Raw genomic sequence first — 21,197 nt, forward strand, 5'->3', positions numbered from 1 at the left:
GGGATAGCCAGGCAGGGAGGCCAGAGTTTGTGTGTGTGTGTGTGTGTGTGTGTGTGTGTGTGTGTAAGAAATCTCACCTGATTGAAAAGATCATAGACATGAATTAAAAGGTTGCTCTGTTAACACAAAAAGGATCTGTCATTTGCTAAGACCTCCTCTGGGTAGTTCCCATCAAAACCTGGTTTTCTATCTGAAGTGTGTGTGTGTTAACGCTTCTACAAACCACTCTTTTATAATATATAATTGCTAAGCACCTTAGAAATGAGCGTTGTAAATAACTGGCTTGAAGATGCCACTGTCTCTGCCATGGTCACATAGAGAGACCGCAGTGGATTTGCACTCTGTCTCATTGATTTGCTCATTACATCTCTTATACTACACCTTTTCCAGGGAGTACTCTCCATTGAACTTACTGGGACTTACTTCTGAAGAAACGTGCATAGAATTTTACTCCGTCTGTCATCATGAATTAAACTCACAGGAGGTCCTGAGCCTCTAAATTTCACAGGGGATTTAAGCTGTTCTCCACCAGCAAGCTATTACCAAAGGAAATGGGGGAGATTCTTGCTCTTCTGCAGAGCAGCATTCAAAAACAGAAGGAGAAAAGTGCCATAATATAAGACAAAACAATCATGTTAAAAACCCACATTGCATCAGGATGTGGTGGTGGATCCAGTGCTTACTCATGCTGGGAGGAGCAGAACATACAAACCGGGGGTGGGAACAGGATGAAAATGACAGACACCCTCTCAGTGTCACAATGAAAACTCTTTCAGGACCCACCAATCAGAGACCATGCCAGAGATGACACCCACATGCCATCCAGGGTGCAAATGAACTCACAATGACAGCGACGCACACACCACTGGATCATTAAGCACAAACCAGGCACAACAGTGCCATATCACCCCCAGTTCATTAGCTCAGTGGTGGCTGAGTCAGACTGAGGGACACATTCCCATCTGGGCAACCTTCTGGAGGCCACCTGGCAACGGTGGATGGGGCTGGACACACACACATGCCTGTTTCCATCTATCCAGCCCACCAAGACGCATTCTCAGAGTTCAAGAATACATCCTGGCGAAGCAGAAGCGCTCAAGGTGGGTATGAAGTTGAGCTGGGCTGGGGTGTGGACTGGGGACAATCCCAAGGGAGATCCAGAGGCTTGGAGGGACACATCCAGTCTCTGATGCAGTGGTGTAGCGTGGGTTTCCAGCACCCAGGGCAAAGCTAGTATCCTCAGCACTGCCTGTCAATAGGCTGGAACGAAGCAGCAATAGCTCAGTGACCTATACAAGTGGCAGCAGTGGCACCCCATGAGCATTGTGCATGGTGGAATGTGGGATGGTGGATTGATCAGGAGTGGGTATCTTTCTAAAGCCCTCGCAACCAACCATTGCCCAAATCAGCTCCTTAGTGTGCCCATGTTAACGTTGGAAGATTTTCTATGTGATGGGGAAGGCGCACTATTTTTTAAATTTATTATTACTACTTTCTTCTTCTTTTCTTTTGAATTTTTGAACCCCTAAGAATTTTGAGCCTGGGACACCCGCCCCTGTGATCCTGCCCACGTTACGCCACTGCCCTGGCACCTGAGGTCTCCCATGCCTGCAATGGTCCTGGTGGCAAAACCACCCACAGTATGCCCAGAATTAGAGGCCCCTGCAGCTGAGGTTTTAATATACATCGTTAGCACAGAAGATATTTTTGAAACATGGCTACAAACAATGAATTGCCACAGTTGAATTCTAGTATTTTAGTTTGTTGCACTGTTTCCACCCTTCATTTCTCCTATACCCCAGTTAAAGTCAGTGGAGGCACTGTCAATCCAGCGCCTGTGAAGGCCTTCATTGATGCCCCTGAACAGAGGCACCGGATTTCATGTTTTTAAAATAAAGAGTAAGTCTCTAGCCCTTCTAGAAAACAAGTTATGAAGCACAGTGTGAAGATACCCTTCTAAATACCGTATTTTCCGCTCTATAAGACGCACCAGACCACAAGACGCAGCTAGTTTTTGGAGGAGGAAAACAAGAGAAAAAAAATTCTGAATCCCAGAAGCCAGAACAGCAAGAGGGATCGCTGCGCAGCGAAAGCAGCAATCCCTCTTGCTGTTCTGGCTTCTGGTATAGCTGCGCAGCCTGCATTCGCTCCATAAGACGCACACACATTTCCCCTTACTTTTTAGGAGGGAAAAAGTGAGTCTTGTAGAGCAAAAAATACGGTAATTTGTGTCACATAATTTCTGCCTGGCTGCTCCCGCCTGTCTGTGGTTTTAGCCAATGAGTGAAGTCAGAACTTTGATTGATAAGTGAGTTGTTCGGACACCAGGCAATAGGAATCCCTGCGGTCCTAGCAGGGCCAGATTCATGATGTCGTGATTACACCAGGACCCACGCCAGGAGGGACCCCAAACTCTGAGCTTTCCTTTCAAAAAAGGACATCTCTAGGTTCCAAAAGGTTCCCAAACTTATTTGGCCTACTGCCTCCTTTTCAGGAAAAAAATATCCAGTGCTCCCCTGGAAATCTATCTTCTTTAAGCCGGCCGGCTCAGTCCGATCCGCCCCACGGGTAGTGCCAATGCTGCAGCCTTCCTGCCACTGGCCAAACAGGCAAGCTAGTTGCAATCCACTTCCCAGGCCTGGTTGAAGCTGAAAAGGGTTCACACCAAGCCTGGGGAAACCCCTCACCTACAGCACGACCGCTGGATCCCGGGGAGGCATTGTCGCCATCCTGCAACTGCTCCCGGCCTGAAAGTAAGAGTCATTACACAAAAGATGAAACATGTACCGATTATTCCAGTCAGCCCCCCCCCCTCCCCACAGCAGGCAGTATCACCCAGTTTGGGAAACACTGCTCTACATCTTCTATTAAGATTGCATAATATGCAGGCAATCTTCTAAGCCAGGGGTCGCCAACCCAAAGCAAGCAGAGGGCATAGCTGTCAACTTTCAGATTTGAAAATAAGGGACCAGCAGCCTCAAAAATAAGGGATCAGCAGCCGCACCTGTCCCGGGGATAGTCTACGGGATATCTAACAATCTGGGATAGCAGCGGGAAACGGCGCTGGAATAAGGGAATTTCCCCCAAAAAAGGGAAGCTTGACAGCTATGGCAGAGGGATGGGTATAATGTGGTTTTTTTGGTGCTGCAGCACAGAGCCATTGTTGGAGGTGGAAGGGCTCACCCACTTGCAACTCCATTTAGCTATGATGTTATTCCTCTGCTCCTTTCTGGAGGGAAGGATTTGCATGGGAGGCTGGTGTAGGACAAAGATAGAGGAGAGGAGAGGAGAGGAGAGGAGAGGAGAGGAGAGGAGAGGAGAGGAGAGGAGAGGAGAGGAGAGGTAAGATAGTTGCCCCACATTTTGGTTTTTGAAGGATATTGGTGGGGTGGGAAGTGCCAACGCCATTCCACCTTCTCTGCCTTGGCTGCCCATAGAAGGGCTTTTTAAAAACAGGAGGAAGCTGAGAAGTGCTGTGCCCATTTGAGAACTCCACTCTTGCTGGCTGTTATGTACTGAGTTGAATAGGATCCAAACTGCAGCAGTCTCATTGGTCCTAGAACAATAGGATCCAAAAGGCAGCAGTCTGATTGGTCCTAGAACAATAGGATTCAGAATGCAGCAGTCTGATTGGTCCTAGAACAATGCAGCAGTATGATTGGTTGGCAGGAACCACCCAATCATGCTCCAGATAGAAGTGAATCCACAACCTGATTGGCTTACAGTAGAATTCCGGAATTAGCCAATCATGTGCAGCCCATTGTGTAAATAATGTATATAAAGCAGATACCTTGAGGGGACTTTCATTCATTCCTCCTCACCACTACGAGCTGAATAAAGAGCATGAAATCACTTTGCGACTCTGAGTATATTTCACTGGCCAAATGGAAGTGGTGAGCAAGGCACTGAGCCTGTAGCTATCCACATCCTGCAAGTTTAAAGTTGCAAATCATGTGCCCTTTGAAAGATGAGGTTGGATCTGCTGGGAGCGCGGCTGTTGCAACTTGGTATAGCTTGTGAACTTGGCGAGCCCCCGCCTCTGGGATCGAAAATGGGATGGAAGCTGCTGGCACCCTTGAAGATGATGAAGTATCTCGAATAGCCTCGTTTGCTTCTCTGAGAGCACCTTTTATTCTTCCGTGTGTCACTTGTGAATGTTGTTGTCACAATACAGAAAAGTGGAAGAGAGTCATTTTTAAATCGAAAAGCACATTCTAGTCAACATAGTTTTTTTCAATAAATTATATATATACAGAGAGAGAGAGAGAAAGCATGGACTCGCTCTGGAGTGTTAGAGGCCATCTACAGCACAGAGTGTTTTTCTATGTCTGCTGTTTATCTATTTTGTATTTTTCATTGTTTGATTAGCTCATTCCTTTGACAGTGTAAACTGCCCTTGGGATATTTTGGAGGGCAATAGTTAAATGCCTAAAATAAAATCAATAAAGTATTTCTAAAATAAATTAACAGGTTCCAAAGATATATATGCTACTAATGATGTGCTTCAGCACTCACCAGGGATACGCAAACATGTTGGTTTCAGTGCCTTATTTTTCTAGTCCTAAGTTCAGTTCTCCACATTCCTGCATCAATTTGTGGATTTTGTTTTGAGAGTCCTCATGAAAATTCATCAGTACACAGTGTGAATTTCTGCTGATACGCACATTTTTGTATGCCGTTTTGCCTAATATAAACATTTTTGCAAAGCAATTTCCCCACATGTAACACACTGGGTGCATTATAATACGATCCTGATACAGTGCTGCCACTAGAAGGATATCTCTTCCAAACAGCCAGCTTCTGCTGGGTCAGGAAACATACCCTGTCAAGCCAGCCACTAACTGCTACTCCATCTTCTTCCAGAGTTTGCCTTGAATCTGGGGCTCCTTCTAAAATCTCCACTTCAATTCCTTCCTGAGCCCAGAGGTTGCGGCTCTGGGTCCTTCTAGTTTCCTGCCATCTTGCTTTGCACAAATTAATTTTCCCATGCTGCCACTGGGTAGGCCTCCCCTCCAGGGTAGATTCCTTCTCACCAAGTGGGCTCCTACTGGAGAACAGCAACACCATGTGCCATGAACTCAGCCCACAGTAGACCCAGCATAACATGATTACAAGAGCCAGCATTTGCCTCCCTGATGAAGGCCCAGATTATGTGTGACACAATCTGATATCACATGCTGCCAGGACCTCCAGTAGGACTGGGAGCACAGTATACAATATAGTAGAGTTAACTCTTTCCTCCAGCACTGAAGAGTCCACGAAAAATGAACCCTCGCTCTTATCTAGGGATGCAAGTAGACAGCAATTTCCACTCCAACTCGTGTAATCAGCGCTGTTTCCATTCTGATGCAGTTCCGTTTCCACCAAATACCACTTTTTATGCCTCGCTGTTTCCACTAAATACCACCTTTTATGTCTTGCTGTTTCCACTAAATACCACCTTTTATGTCTCGCTGTCTACTGTAGCAGCATTTTTTGTCATTTCTGCCATATTTCTGTTGTGTTTCTTGGCACTGATGCAGCTCAACGATGCAGAAATCAGGACTGGACTCCCCACCCATCAGCTGATCCCACATAGTGGGTTGCGTGTGAATGCAATGTAAAGGAAACATCAAAACTATTCTAAAAACAATGTTATTAAAGACATACCGTATTTTTCCCTCTATAACACGCAGATTTTTTCTCCTAAAAAGGAAGGGGAAATGTCTGTGCGTGTTATTGAGCGAATGTGTGGTCCCTGGAGCCAAATGGCAAAAAAATCAGGCAAAAATCAAATCGCGCGTCTCGGAGAAGGGAAACCTGAAAAGAGGAAGTGGCTGCTTTCCTGCATTCTGCCTCAGGGTCTTACTGCCCACCCTCCTCTGTTTCCTTGCTGTGTTTGCTCAAACGGAACAAAGAGCAGGGAAAGCCCCTCCCCTCCAGGCAAGCAGAGTGTCGTCTCTGTGCTCCGGTGCTGCTGAAAACATGCAGGAGGGAGAGAGAGAGAGAGAGAGAGAGAGAGAGAGCTGGCTGGCTTGGGTGGGTAGGTGAGGGAAAACTTTTGCCTTCCTTTCCTCCCTCCCGTTATACCCCTCTCCTGCATTCTTAGCCAGCTGCTTCTCTGCACACCCCTCTCGTGCTCCTTGTCCATTCTGTATTTTTCCTTCCTTCCCCACTTAAAATGTGGTTAAAAAGCATGGATCCACATGGATCCTCAGGATCTTTGCATTGGGTCACCCCAAATTCACCATCAGATCACATAGCATGTCCATGGCTACAGCCTGCCCCCCAAAAATCACACACGCACTGTTGCCTGGGGCTGCAATGGTGCAAAAATGTGGTTAAAAAGCATGGATCCACATGGATCCTCAGGATCTTTGCATTGGGTCACCCCAAATTCACCATCAGATCACATAGCATGTCCATGGCTACAGCCTGCCCCCCCCAAATCACACACCCACTGTTGCCTGGGGCTGCAATGGTGCAAAAACGTGGTTACAAAGCATGGATCCACAGGGATTCTCAGGATTTTTGCATTGGGTCACCCCAAATTCACCATCAGATCACATGTCTGTGGCCACAGCATGAAGCACAAAAATGATACATCCACTGTTTCATTCAGAATGTTTTTTCCCTTGTTTTCCTCCTCTAAAAACGATGTGCGTGTTATGGTCAGGTGCGTGTTATCGAGCGAAAAATACGGTAGTTTGTGAGAGTTCATTTTTTAAAAAAACAAACAAACACAACCTTGGAATTTCATTTCTAATGATAATGCATACTGCAGCAATTTCTACTTCCATGTCCATTACAAGCTGAGTTTTCCAGCAACCTTGGTCCAAACATACTGTAGCATGCCACCCTAATCTGCAGGTGGTTCAAGTTTCCTGGGGTTCCAGGCACATACACAGGGTTCGTGTTTCCTTTTGAGAATGAGGCACAGCAGAGACTGTGGTGTCTTTATGATGCATGGTTTCTATATACAACCTGAGCCCACAGTGGTGAGGTTCACATCAACCCCCAAAGGGGTTTCTCCCATAGCTGCAGCCTCCAACAGAAATCAAACTTTGCTCTCAAATGTTGCTCTCCCCCTCTTTTTCCAGCTTGCTGCTTTCCTTCCTAGGTCACATCACTGCAAACTCACAACTCTGGCTTTATCTGTTGAGGGAGGGGGACCCCACGCATCTGTTGTCTTGTACCAAGGCTCTTAATGTCCCTTAATGGCTCATCACCCAGGCTATCACCTCACCAGGAGGCTAGCCTGGCTATTGCAAGAATTAGATGCCCCGATTAAATTCTAAAACTCACTGGATCCAGGGATGAGAGGTGTCTGGTACCCAGGTTAACACCCCAAACTCATAACAGTACTATTGGGTGTGGGAAGATTCCATTCATGGCCACTGGAGCTTCCCTCTCGGGACAGAGCAAAGTACCTCAGGTTAAGAACTTAATTCGTTCAGGAGGTATGTTCTTAACCTGAAACTGTTCTTAACCTGAAGCACCACTTTAGCTAATGGGGCCTCCCACTGCCACCGCGCGATTTCTGTTCTCATCCTGAAGCAAAGTTCTTAACCCAAGGTACTATTTCTGGGTTAGCGCAGTCTGTAACCTGAAGTACCACTGTATGTGACTTTTGTCAGGTCTGTGGCATAGCTAGTCCTTATTGTCCCCTGCCCCCAGCAGATGTCAGTGTTTAGGGTTTTTGATTTTTTTTATAAAAAAGCTATATGAAATGTCAAATAATACATTTAATGAATGAATTTTTGAGTGCTGTCTGCTGTCCATGAAGAAAGAATGGGCCATGATAGAGAGACTTAGTGGTTCTTAATGGTAGGTGATGTTGCTGTGTTGTATTATATTATCTATGTACATCGATTTATTTTTTGGAGTTAAGAATAGGACTGGGATAAATTGTGTTCGCTGAGCCCGTATTTTATACAGTCTGTATATGATGTTTGTTTGATAATGTGTGGTGTGCTATGCCTAATAAAGGATTTTGAATTGAATTGAATTGAATGTCATATATAATTTAACCCTGATTTTAGCAGGTAAAGGAAGACAAGGCTAGATCTTACCCACTGGTCTTTCACAACCTAGAGGTGAGCTCAGGGCAAACTAATAGCCTGGCACTGACTTAAGTGCGTAAGGTCATGCTTGTTTATCATAGAGAGGCAAGCTCCATCTACAAGCTCCTTCTCAGATTACTTTTTTATTTACATGGGAAGGAAGACCCATGCTGAAGAAGGAAGGAAGATAGCACCTGCTGTAACTGGAGAATTTGGATAAGATTCTCAACAAGAACAGGGTGAGCTAATGAAAATGCCTGTGTGGTAGTTCTGAGGAAGGGAAAACAGGCATATTGGATCACAATCTGCTTCCTGGAAAATGCCTTCATCTGGACAGGTCTTAGGGTGGCGGTTGTCAAAACTGTGCTCTTATGAACCCTGAGACTTCTCAGAAACTTATCAGGCATTCCACAATAAGTAGTTCAGTAATAACAAACAAATTTCCCTGCCCTTATAGATCTTCCGATGCAATTGTTGAATTTCCACCATCTTCATGGAGAAAAGGCAGTATATGTTGTTGTTGTTTAGTCGTTTTGTCATGTCCGACTCTTCATGACCCCATGGACCAGAGCACGCCAGGCACTCCTGTCTTCCACTGCCTCCCGCAGTTTGGTCAGACTCATGCTGGTAGCTTCAAGAACACTGTCCATCCATCTCGACCTCTGTCTTCCCCTTCTCCTTGTGCCCTCCATCTTTCCCAACATCAGGGTCTTTTCCAGGGAGTCATCTCTTCTCATGAGGTGGCCAAAGTATTGGAGCCTCAGCTTCAGGATCTGTCCTTCCAGTGAGTACTCAGGGCTGATTCCTTCAGAATGGATAGGTTTGATCTTCTTGCAGTCCATGGGACTCTCAAGAGTCTCCTCCAGCACCAGAATTCAAAAGCATCAATTCTTCGGCGATCAGCCTTCTTTATGGACCAGCTCTCACTTCCATACATCACTACTGGGAAGCAGGTAACTGTTCAAAGTCAAAGTGGGGAACCTGTAAGCCTCCATATATTGTTGTTCTCCAATCCCCATCAGCCCCAACCAACATGGCCAATAGCCAACGGTGAGGGATGATGGGGGCTGTAGTCCAGCAATATCTGGGGGGCCACAGGTTCCCCATCCCTGGCCTAAATACCAACCCACTGAGACTTTCATCCAGTGATGAGTAATCAGGGATGGGAAAGAAAGGAATAGGGCTGAATCTAAGTGTTCCATCTCCTGCTATCCTTTTGTTTTCTTCTCATGATTAAACCTTTTCATCTTAAATACGACCTGGACCTGACAGCATCCAATCTGCTGACTAGAGTGAAGGCTCCACTAGAACTGTTGACCCAAAAGCAACATATGCTTGAGGCCCTCCTCTAAACTGTGGAGCCACCCACACCCCATAATGCTGATGTAATCAAAATTCTCAGAGTTCAGATAAAATATTAAGCTCCCCCACACTTCTGTTTGGCCTGTCACTTTCCTCTGGGGAAGCCCACGGAATCAAAAGAAATCAGAAGGAACAGCAATTGGTTTTTTTGAGGATTACCGTTTGTTCCGATTTAGCACTAAAGTGTGGGTTTTCCAGGGAATCCCAGAGGGACAAAGGCAAAACGACTTGGACCCATGTCTAGAAAGCACAGGACAAGTGGAAAACCATTTGACCCCATGCTTTCTAGGAATGGGACAAGTACAAATGTGAACAAGCCTACAGTTATGCCATTGTGCAGATGCCTGATGATCGTCTTCCATAGCAACTAAAAGGTAAAGGTAAAGGGACTCCTGACCATTAGGTCCAGTCGTGACCGACTCTGGGGTTGCGGTGCTCATCTCGCTTTATTGACTGAGGGAGCCGGCGTACAGCTTCCAGGTCATGTGGCCAGCATGACTAAGCTGCTTCTGGCGAACCAGAGCAGCGCATGGAAACGCCGTTTACCTTCCCGCCAGAGCGGTACCTACCGGTATTTATCTACTTGCACTTTGACGTGCTTTTGAACTGCTAGGTTGGCAGGAGCAGGGACTGAGCAACAGGAGCTCACCCCGTCGCGGGGATTTGAACCGCCGACCTTCTGATCAGCAAATCCTAGGCTCTGTGGTTTAACCCACAGCACCACCCGCGTCCCTTCTCCGAAGCAACTACTCTACTCCAAACTTAAAAACCGAAAGCGTAATGCTGATGGTCAACAAAAGAGGTTTAAAGACTGCCTCAGGGCAAATCTTTAAAAATGTGGTATAAACACTGACAACTGGGAAACGCTGGCCTGCAAGTGCTCCAGTTAGAGAACAGCCATTACCAAAGGTGTCATGGGCTTTGAAGACACTCAAATTCAGGACACAAGGGAGAAATGTGCTACAAGGAAGGCATGCTTGGCAAATCCACACTATGTTCAACTCCTGCCCGGAAACCAATGTCCCCGCTGTGGAAGGACGTGTGGATCCAGAATTGTCCTCCACAGTCACTTACGGACTCATTGTTGAAACCGTGTTTATGGAAGTCAATCTTACTCAGCTACGCGTGATCGCCAAAGAAGAAGATTACTCCCCATTGTTTTTTCTTAAATTCCTGATTAGTTCTGTAACTCCAAAACCCACCACAGTTCTTTCTGATGGATCCACCACAAGGATCATGCATTTTTATAAAATCTGCACTGTTAAACTATTTTAATAATTTCACACCTATCACCATTTAAATTGTCCTAGTTTTTAAATGCCTAGTATAAGGATACATGCCTACTCAGAGAAGTGTCTACTGACTTATGTCAAAGTAAATGGGCAGAGAGCCACAGCCACTCAGAAAACACTCAGTTAAGGATAAAGCAAGAATGAAGGCAGTGGGAGTAACATCTGAATAAACAGGCATATGACTTCACCGCAAGGCAGCAACTAGGCACCACACAGCCTGATCCAACCTGGGCCATAACAAATCTCGGCAAAGCTGGGAGTTGAAGGGGAGATTCAATGCACAGTATGGGTGGGTAGGAGGGGGCAGATGGACCCTTCCTCATGCCTATGCTTTCTGCCCTTCCCTAGCACCATTTTAAAGTCACTGATTGATTGATTGATCACAGAAAGGTAGCAGGAGCCTGGATAGCTCAGCTGGTTAGAGCGTGGTGCCGATAACACCAACTTGGCAGGTTCGATCCCTGTATAGGACAGCTGCATATTCCTGCATTGCAGGGGGCTGGACTAGATCAGGGGTAGGCAACCTAAGGCCCGGGGTCTGGATGTGGCCCAATTGCCTTCTCAATCTGGCCCACAGACGGTCCAGGAAATCAGTGTGTTTTTACATGAGTAGAATGTGTGCTTTTATTTAAAATGCATCTCTGGGTTATTTGTGGAACATAGGAATTCATTCATTCCCCCCCCCAAAAAAAAAAATATAGTCCAACCCCCCACAAGGTCTGAGGGACAGTGGACCGGCCCCCTGCTGAAAAAAATCCTTCAACTGTTCCTCATAAGGCTTGGCTTCCAGACCCTGGATCAACTTGGTTGCCCTCCTCTGAAACATTATCCAGCTTCTTAATATCCTTCCAAGAACTGGACACAGTATTCCAGATAAGGCCTGACCAAGGCAGAATAGAGTGGTACTATTACTTCCCTTGATCTGGACACTACTGATGCAGCCTAGAATAGCATTAGCTTCTCTTTTTTTGCTGGTGAATCACACCATTGACTCATGTTAAGCTTCTGGCCCACCACACGGTCTGAGGGACGGTGGACCAGCCCACAGCTGAAAAAGGTTGCTGACCCCTGGACTAGATGATCCTCAGGGCCCCTTCCAACTCTACAATTCTATGAACCCTACGAGGGGAGAAACCCAAAACAAAACAAAAGCCAGCCCATCTGAGAAGGGCTGTAGTTCATTGGTAGAGTACCTGCTTTGCATGCAGAAGGTCTCAGGTTCAGTCAACTCCAGGCAGGGCTGGGATAGAACTTGCTCTGAAATCCTGGAGAGCCCTGGCCCAAAGATGGAAAGACGACAAGACACCAACAAAAGAAGAATGGCAAGAAAAGCTGGCGGAATATGCCGAAATGGTGAAACTAACTGGAAAACTAAGAGATTAGGACAACGGAGACTTTTAAAAGTACTGGGAATTGTACATGTCTTGTTTTCTTGATTGTAAATGTTTACTCAAATCCTGCTAGCGAGTCCACTTCTGTAAATTTACAGAAATATTGTAAAGAAGTGGACTCACTAGCAGGATTTGAGTAAACATTTACAATCAAGAAAACAAGACAAAAGCTAAGATGCAACATTTGGGGAAACAATAAAATGTAAGATGTGATTTGGGAAGTACGGTACAAAAATGATAAGAATGTAATAATATTCAGGTAAAAGATTATAAAATCGAAGTAGAATAAAACAGGCAGGAGAAATAAATATTTAACGAACCAGAAGGGGAAGTTGAGGGAAGTCAGTCAGGGGACTGGGGCTTATACATGTTTTTTTGTGATAATGGTGATTGTGTGGAATATAAAATTGTAAAATTCAATACAAATTATTATTATTTTTTTAAAAATGAAACCCTGGAGAGCCACTTCCAGTCAGTGTAGACGACGCTGAGGTAGATAGAACAATGAGCTGAATCTGTCCAAGGCAGTTTTCTATGTTTCATGTGGTGCTTGAAGTTTCCCATCTCACTCCATCCCCGTCTTCCACTTTGCTGGGATTAATTGGCAGTGAACTTCACACACACACACAGGAGCAGGGTCGGCTGCTGTCATATCCAATTTACCCCAGAGGGCCATTTCGCATATCGTACAAAAGACAGATCCTCCTAGTCCTCTTCCACAGCACTGTGGCTGTACTGTATCTGTTATGTAAGTACGAAGATTCATGGTTTTTCCCTGTAATATGTACTGCATCAAAGTTACAGATCTGAGATTGTTTCCATAGCTCTATAGACCAGGGGCAGTCAATGTGGCATGATCCTGTTCTTTCTCTCTTTATCATACATCTAGCATGGGGTGTACTTACCGTATTTTTTGCTCTATAAGACTCACCTTTTCCCTCCTAAAAAGTAAGGGGAAATGTGTGTGCGTCTTATGGAGCGAATGCAGGCTGTGCAGCTATCCCAGAAGCCAGAACAGCAAGAGGGATTGCTGCTTCCACTGCGCAGCGATCCCTCTTGCTGTTCTGGCTTCTGAGATTCAGAATATCTTTTTTCTTGTTTTCCTCCTCCAAAAACTAGGTGCGTCTTGTGGTCTGGTGCGTCTTATGGAGCGAAAAATACAGTATTTAAAATATCTGCGGCACAACTTCCTATCCATCAAGGACCCTGCAGCAGTTAACATCAACAGCAAGACACCGTTTCAAAAATGCACAGTGCAGTGACAAACGACATCACACACTAGGTGTTGGCTGCATTTGGACATAATGACAAACAGTGTTGGCTGGTGCCTGTTGAAACTCGGAGGGCGGAATGTAGGAGGCCACCAGTAGGTGGAGCCAGAGCCAGGAACAGGAGGACCAATTAATTCTAGTTGTGTTCCCAGCTTCCTCCTTCCTGAGTTGCACAAAGGCAACAGTGAGACTAAGGAGGAGGAGGAAGGTGACAGCCAGAGCCACCCCTCTGATTTGGTTTAAGAAGGCAGGTTGGTAGTGACTGGCCGAGGGTAGACAGAGGTTGCTGGGGCAGTGCCCCATTTTGCCCTAATGGATCAACCCCCCGTAACTACAGGTGGGGGAGAGGTTCCATTCGGTCTGCATTTAAAGTCAAATTTATCAAATTTGCACCTTCTGAAGCAATGTGAAAACTGAAACTCAACCATCCTTAAAAATTCGCACGTATCTGAAATTTAACCAACCTATGCTTACAAAAATGCATATATCTGGGGGAAATAAAAATGAACACACTAGTGAAAAGGACAAGGGGGGGAAACATTATAGTAGGATACGCTTACAAAAATGTGTACATTAGATGAAACTGCATACAAAAATGTGTTCTTCAGGAGAAATCTGCACTTAAATGAGGAAGGATTTCCATGAGGGTGTTCTTTTAAAAATGAAAATCCCAAATTGCTGCAGAAATATGGAGAACTGAATTTAAGAGTCAGAAAAAATGACAAAACTGAGAAAACCAAAATTGATCGATGCTCCCATCCCTAACTGTGACCAACCATGGTTTACTGTTGTGTGAAATGCGGAGGGCCAGCTTTAGTTTTGAGGTGGTCCCAGCAAAGGGATCTCTAGTGGATCGTCTCCTACATTTGTGTGGCCTGAGCAGAGTAGGAATGCTCTGAATCAGGACCGGGCAGAGGAGAACCACCATGTTAATTTCCCACAATTACCCCTATGATATCCCATAATTCTGGAGCATTGCCAAACATTTAGGAGCATAGGAAACTGCTTTATAACAAATTATATCAGTAGTCAGTATTTGTTAGAATTCCTGCTCCGTGATTGCAGTCATGGGATTGTTGTCTATCACATGACGGTGTATGTTTTGACTCGACAAAGTGGGAAGTGACAGAGACAGGATGTTTGTGTTACTGTGTTCCGTGAAGTGGGACTATTGTCCTTTGTTCTTTTTCTCTTTGCTGTCTGATGCTAGAGAGAGAGGGAGCCATGTTGCAGTGCTCCGTGTGTGTTTATATGTAAATAAAGTAGATTAGCCAAAATGCTGAGTTGCTGAGGTCTGTTATGCAAGCTGCGAAGACTCTGCAGATCCCTAAGTGTGCTGATGTTTGTTGTCATCGGTCGCTGTGATGTTCGGGCAGAAGAAAGCTTTTGAAGCTCCCGAACGATCGACCAGGAGGGAGAGAACATGCCAGTCGGGCATGTGTCTCTACCAGGGTCCTACTCGAGTGTAGGCCGAGCTCCTGACAGTATTGTCAACACAGACTGTTCTCCAGAATTGCAGATGAAGTTCTCTCCCAGCCTGACCTGGAGATACCAGGGATTGAAACCTGGGCATTCTGACTGAAAAGCATGTGTGTTACCCCTGAGCTACAGCCTCCCCATCTGCAGTTCCCAGAATCAGCTGTTCACTTGTTTTTTAAAGGAAGGCCAAAGCAGGTATAGGTAACAGCCCCATCAGCTGCCCAAGGATGCTGTATGCTGATGTTAGGCATGAGAATGGGCCACAGAGATCACGGGCCTCACAGGACCCCTCCTCTCCACCCCCACCCCATGCATGTGCGGGGAAGAGATTAGAAGCTTCCACTTCACATTTCCATTTGGCTAACTTGACCGAAGGCAGCGAACATTGCACTGTGAAAGCAACACATCGCAAACCGTGATCCTGCACAAAACACAGCATTTGGATGAAGCAGCAGGCAATGGTTTGCCACAGATTTGAAGTGGGAGCTTCTGACTCGATTGTGAAGGAAAGGACATGCAAACGTGTAGCCTGCCATGGCTCCAAACCATCATTTACAGGATTGTCTGGACTGAGCCACTATAAGGAAGCAGTGTGGAAGGGGCACAGAACAGCTGCAGGAGCTCTCTGTGGCTTCTGCAACATCAGTTTCCACCCTTGATCATCTTCCACTATCCCTCTTTTCTCTCTGCGTTCTATTTGCTTTTCACATTTGCCTTTCTACGTGGGTAGGTCTGTTGACAACTCTTTTGGCTCTAAAAATCATCATCATGTTTGTTTGTTTTTGCAGAATGCCTCGTGTCAGCTAGGTGCCTAGGTGCCTGGACAGTTAAGTCCAGTTTTAGACGACTCTGGGGTTGTGGTACTCATCTCGCTTTACAAGCCGAGGGTACCAGCGTTTGTCCACAGACAGTTTTTCTGGGTCATGTGGCCAGCATGACTAAGCCGCTTCTGGCGAAACCAGAGCAACGCACAGACACGCCATTTACCTTCCCGCTGGAGAGGTACCTATTTATCTACTTGCACTTGGACAAGCTTTCGAACTGCTAGGTTGGCAGGAGCCGGGACCGAGCAACGGGAGCTCACCCCGTCGCGGGGATTCGAACCGCCGACCTTCTGATTGGCAAGCCCAAGAGGCTCAGTGGTTTCGACTAACGCACCATTAAAAAGGCATTTGGGATGGTGGCTTCGGATCATGGGTCTGTGCAGCACAATCGTCAGCTAATTTGGGCAGCTTCCAGACCAGGGGGTTAGTAGTTGAACACAGGTTGTTAAGGTGTTGCAAATGGGCCATTGGCAATAGGTTTGGATGTTTGTTTCACTAACCAATCAGATTTTCCCTGGAAGGAGAGGGAAAATCTAGATTAAATTAGGAAGGGGTGGGGATACAGGCTAGCATTTTGATGGCAAGGGCATCATGTGGATACTGGGGGCAGGGGAAACTTGCCTGCATGAGAAGCCAGGATCCCACAATAAACCCCCGTCGGGAAGCAACCTCAGCCAAGGTCAGGTTGCTCAGACACCAGCAGGTTTTTGGGGGTGGTCGTGGGGGTCCTTTTAGCCGTCCATAGATTGTGAACAAGTCATGGCAAACCTCAAGGCTCCCCTCTCCTTCACACATGAAGGGAGGAGATTTGAAGCTTCCACCTCCAATTTGCTGCCGACCGTTGTATGTGGCAGAAGCAGAGAAAAATAAGTGGATTTTTCCAACCTTGTCTCCCTCGGCTCTTTTTTGCCACAATTCTTGATGTGCTAGAGACCCCTGCTGGCCACGAGGAGCAAAAACTCCCCACCCCACCCGGCTCCCCGGTTCGCATTCCCTATAAATGACAAACAAAATCCTCCTTCTCTCTGAGAGGAATCTGGAGGCACTGGAGGGTTTTGTGTGGAGGGTTCATAGCAAGCAGTGCTACAGCAGCTCCTTATTTATGTTGTCCAACAAAAAGAGAGGTGCTGTCAGTTAAATGGAGCATAGACAATGCATTCAGGAGAAGCTGAAAAAAGAAAAAAGCCTGCTCTTTTCACTGCTGCAGAATCCACCATTTTCCATGGATATGTCCTGAGATTGTCCGGGGGGGGTGGGGAGAGACTTCCTGCTGCTGGTGGGGTTCGTTAGTCACACTCCCATTTTCCAAAGACAGGATCAAAACGGAAAGGGTGATCTAGTTCAGTTTGTGGCTCTGCTACCATGTGGGTGATAATCCAAAGCAAGACCGGCTGGGAAATTCAGCCACGGGGTGCTGGCTGACAACCAGCCAACAGGCTACACAAGTCAACAAATTATTTACTTGAATGACATACAGGAGGAGCTTGGCAACAAGGGGTTGGATCCGACGTTAGTTAGACTCAGAGCAGAGCCACTGAAATTAATGGACATAACTAACACATAGGCTGCAATCCTGCATTCACTTACCTAGGAGCAAGGATGGAAGAATCTGCCAATTTCTGCTTCTCTCGGGTTCTCACTGCTCCCATTCCGTTCTCCCCATTTTCACGGCAATTTGCGATTTGTTTCTTTGTTTTAAATCCTCGTGAAAATTGGTCAGCACTTTGGTGTGAATTCTTCCTCCTGACACGGGCATTTTGTATGCTGTTATGGCTAATAGACACATTTCCGCAAACAAAGAGATTTCCCCTGAGAGAATGCATTTCTGCATCTTCTTTGCCCGAATGTGTGCATTTTATAAACAGTTTCACCTAAACTATGCATTTTTGTATACATGGTTTGTTTAGGAGCATACCCTGATCACTAAGGGAAGTTCTCAAAGTGGCTTACAGTATATTTAAAACACAATAGAACAGACAGTGAGACAACAGTCATCACGGAGGGGTAAAAGTGTATATATGTTTCTCCACTTTGTTCTCTGGTGTTCTAACAAATGCCTTTCTGCAGCTGAGTCTCCTGGCCTAGGAGTGTCTGCTGAAGCAGCTAGATGTTAGTCCCACACAAGCCAGGACTTCCTCACTAGGTGGCCACTGCTGAGGTCTCTCACAGCACCTGGCTCTGGTGAAAGATGGGGGAGATGCTACACCCCTCCCCATTCTCAGATGTTTAGTTGGAGAACTGCATCGCAAAATTCAGAAAAGTGTACCTCTCTAAGGCTAATTGAATTTTGGTTCACGTATTGGTCCAAGAAATGTACATTAGGCACTTTCTCAATTAAGAAATCAATTTCCTCCCCCATCCCCTATCTAAGAGTAGGCAAGCACAGTGTGACTTCATGTTGTTAGCTCTCATACTTGAGAATGCCCTTTTGCTTTCAAAACAAACAAAAAAAATTTCCTTCCAGTAGCACCTTAAAGACCAACTAAGTTAGTTCTTGGTAGTTCTTGGAATACCAAGAACTAACTTAGTTGGTCTTTAAGGTGCTACTGGAAGGGGAAAAAAATTTTTGTTTTGACTATGGCAGACCAACACGGCTACCCAACTTTTGCTTTCAGTGGTACTTACTTCTGAGTAAGCACTCAGAAAATTGCTGTTAGTGGTCAGTTTCCAGACAGAGAGGTGCTGGGGGGGGGTCAAGCTTGATGCATAACAATTTGTATCTTTTTTTTAACCTTTGAACTCTTCCTTGAAACCATGGGAGCTGGCTGTATTTATCCAGTTGTGAGGCAGAGACACTTTGTGCATGCTTAAAGGCTATCTCTTTATTTAACATATTCCTGGGGAGTCTCCTTTTCATTTTTGTCTTTAGCCAGGTTTGCCCAAATGCCAAAGCCAGACTTACATCTTCATTTCCCCAGCAGATTCAAACCGTCACCTGTTCTGTGAAACTTTTGCCTTAGCCTTTCAGCTGCTAATCCTCAGTTGAAAGAAACCCAAGGCACACAGAACAGTAGTTGCTCATATTCCCCTTTCTTTTCTTCTCTGTGCTGTCTTCCCTCTGCCTGGTCCAAATGTAGAAGGTAAACTGTGCTACCAAACCTAGACTGTAAATTGTCTTGTTGAGGTTGTGTCCTGCATGCTTAGAGGTTCTCACTGTCATCTGTTTGGCCAATGGTGAGAAGAGGGTGCTGGAGTAGATCACCCCTTGCACTTCTTTTGTTCTTACTGCAAGTTGCAGAATTGTGTGAGTAGATCCCATTCGTCATCAGTGACTAGTTCCCTGTTTGCAGGATTTCTATGAGCATTCCTTATCCCTCTCGTTCTTCCATGGAAAGAAGGGCTGTATGCATTCTTCGGGCTGCAGAACTCATGACAAAGTAGGTTTGCAAGAAAGTGACACATGCAGAAAGACTGTAATAGAAGTGAAAAATTGCACACATAAGAAAGGACCAGTCAAAATGGCAGGATTTTGATGTGAGCAATGCCATATCACGAAAGTAATCCTATTGCAATGCAGCGCTTATGTGATACAACATTTGTATGTGCTGGGCAATATTGTGCAGTCCTGGCTTTGTATTTGTTAGTTCATTTATTCATTGTCAAAAAGTTCTGGGTTCTGATTTTGGTTTTTAATGATAGGCTGGTATAGCGTTATAGCATTATTGTAGTATGATGTTAAAGCATTATAGCACCATAATAAAAATCTGCATTATATCAGAAGAGTGTTACAGCACTATACCGCTCCTTCGTTGAATATGTCTTGGTGATAATTAAAAGATAATTTTTTAAAAAATAAACTGGGAATATAAAACCACGAAGGTTACTGAATGTGTGTTTCAAATTCTCTACCCACAGCAGCTATGCCATGCCTACCATTTTGGACAGAACATAGCAGGATATACACACAGGAAAATCACAATATTCCCGATGGTGTTGCAAGTCAATCGCAATTCTGCCTACAATGGAAGATCAATGATTGGATAGTGCAGGGAGCCACCTGTCTGAAAGCAGCCTTGGAGCATCATCAGTCTACCCCCTGAAGCAGGACTAATGCACAAAACTAGCCTATGTTTTGGAACAGCCATGCCTTGTACATTAAAAGAAAAGAGATGCTTACAGCATCTTTTGAGCGTTAGCATTATATGATTTCCCTAAGCTGCAAGACAGCCACAGAGAACTCCTTGGTGCTCCAACAGGGACTGACGACAGAAGCAATTGGACAAAGCTGCAGGAGATACTGGAGTCCTCGTCTTCCCATCTTGGCTTCTGTTGTCACCCCCCTCTGACGCCTTCCACTGCAGGCAAACAAAAGCACAGCAATTATGGCATACTTGCATGAATGCTCATATATCAATATCCACACACAGCCTCGCGTGTTTCAGCAAAAACATTGAGGGCAGCTTCAATAGAACATCTTGTAAAGCATCGTAAAGGAGCAGTAAACCACCAGGATAAAGGCAATTCTTAACGCGGGGAGTTAATGAAACAGAGAGACTAACTAGTACAGTGGCATGACTACAGGGTGCAGAAGTGGGGAGGAGGAGGAGGATGCTGAGTGGAAGAGCAAAAGGACCTACTCCTTTTGGTGTGTGCAACGGGAGAGTATAGTCAAACCCCCCTCTCACCATTTTAATGCTGCTGCAATTGCCAGGGCATTTGCCATTGGGCTGCACTGCAACCCAGCTCTCATCTCAGGGCAGTGGTAAAGAAGAGAGCAAGAAACAGCTTGGAAAGTGGAGAAGCCCTGTCAGCGTCACCAGCCTGCCGATTTATTTTTATTTCCCTTTGAACGTTCACTTATATGCCCCCAGTGCTTCTGGACATGGGAATATTTTAAAGGTGCATCCAGACTGCCAAGGTTTTGCAGATGGGATTAAAGCGCATACTGTAACTTTAGCTTTGGACAGTTAAAGTGGATTAAAGGGCTCCGTCACCCTGGCATGATCAATTCACTTTAAGAAAGAAAGGGCAGCAACCGTAGAATTCCACAAGTTCAAGAAGTGATCCCCCAAACCCAGTGAAATAATTCCTCTGAGGGTAACTAAGTAAATCACTGTGACTAAATTTAACAGCCCCAGCAGGGAAGTCTTAACCCACTTAGGGCTTATTCCTCTAGCCCAGGTCTCCATTCCAAGAATATGGGCTGCAGATGTTATAACTAATATTCCTGAGCCACAGAAATCTTCCCAGCTGGTTTCTGCCCAGTAGGGGCCTGGCCCATCTGTTGTGCGTCATTTCTCTAGTTACTTTTCACCTTCTGTCCTTTAAGGCTTCTCAGTGCCGGGCTTTGCCCAACTATGGGGCACCTGAGCTGCCTCCAGCTGGTGTATTGAGCCTCACATTTCTTGAGGCTACGAACTCCCACAGTGGGCCTCTCTGCATCAGAGCTCCAAGGGGACCTCACCTGCAGAGAAGCAGCTTAATCCACATCTGCAGAGTTTAGTTCCCAGAGTCAGGGATGAGGGAGCAGTGGCTTGAGATGGCAGTGAAATGAGAGTATATAAAAAAAAGCAAGACTGATTTATGGGTATGAGAG

At 45.7% G+C, this 21,197-nt stretch overlaps 1 long non-coding RNA gene across 1 annotated transcript; it reads left to right on the top strand.

The window, feature by feature from the left end:
• The first annotated feature begins 856 nt into the window (after positions 1-856).
• LOC310756001 lies at positions 857-20,599 on the top strand. The gene is made up of 2 exons (XR_014544628.1): positions 857-1,100; positions 19,517-20,599. It is a non-coding gene; the product is annotated as an uncharacterized lncRNA (long non-coding RNA).
• The last annotated feature ends 598 nt before the right edge of the window (positions 20,600-21,197 follow it).

Source organism: Podarcis filfolensis (assembly GCF_964270895.1).
Source record: "Podarcis filfolensis genome assembly, chromosome: 2".
Taxonomy (NCBI): domain Eukaryota; kingdom Metazoa; phylum Chordata; class Lepidosauria; order Squamata; family Lacertidae; genus Podarcis; species Podarcis filfolensis.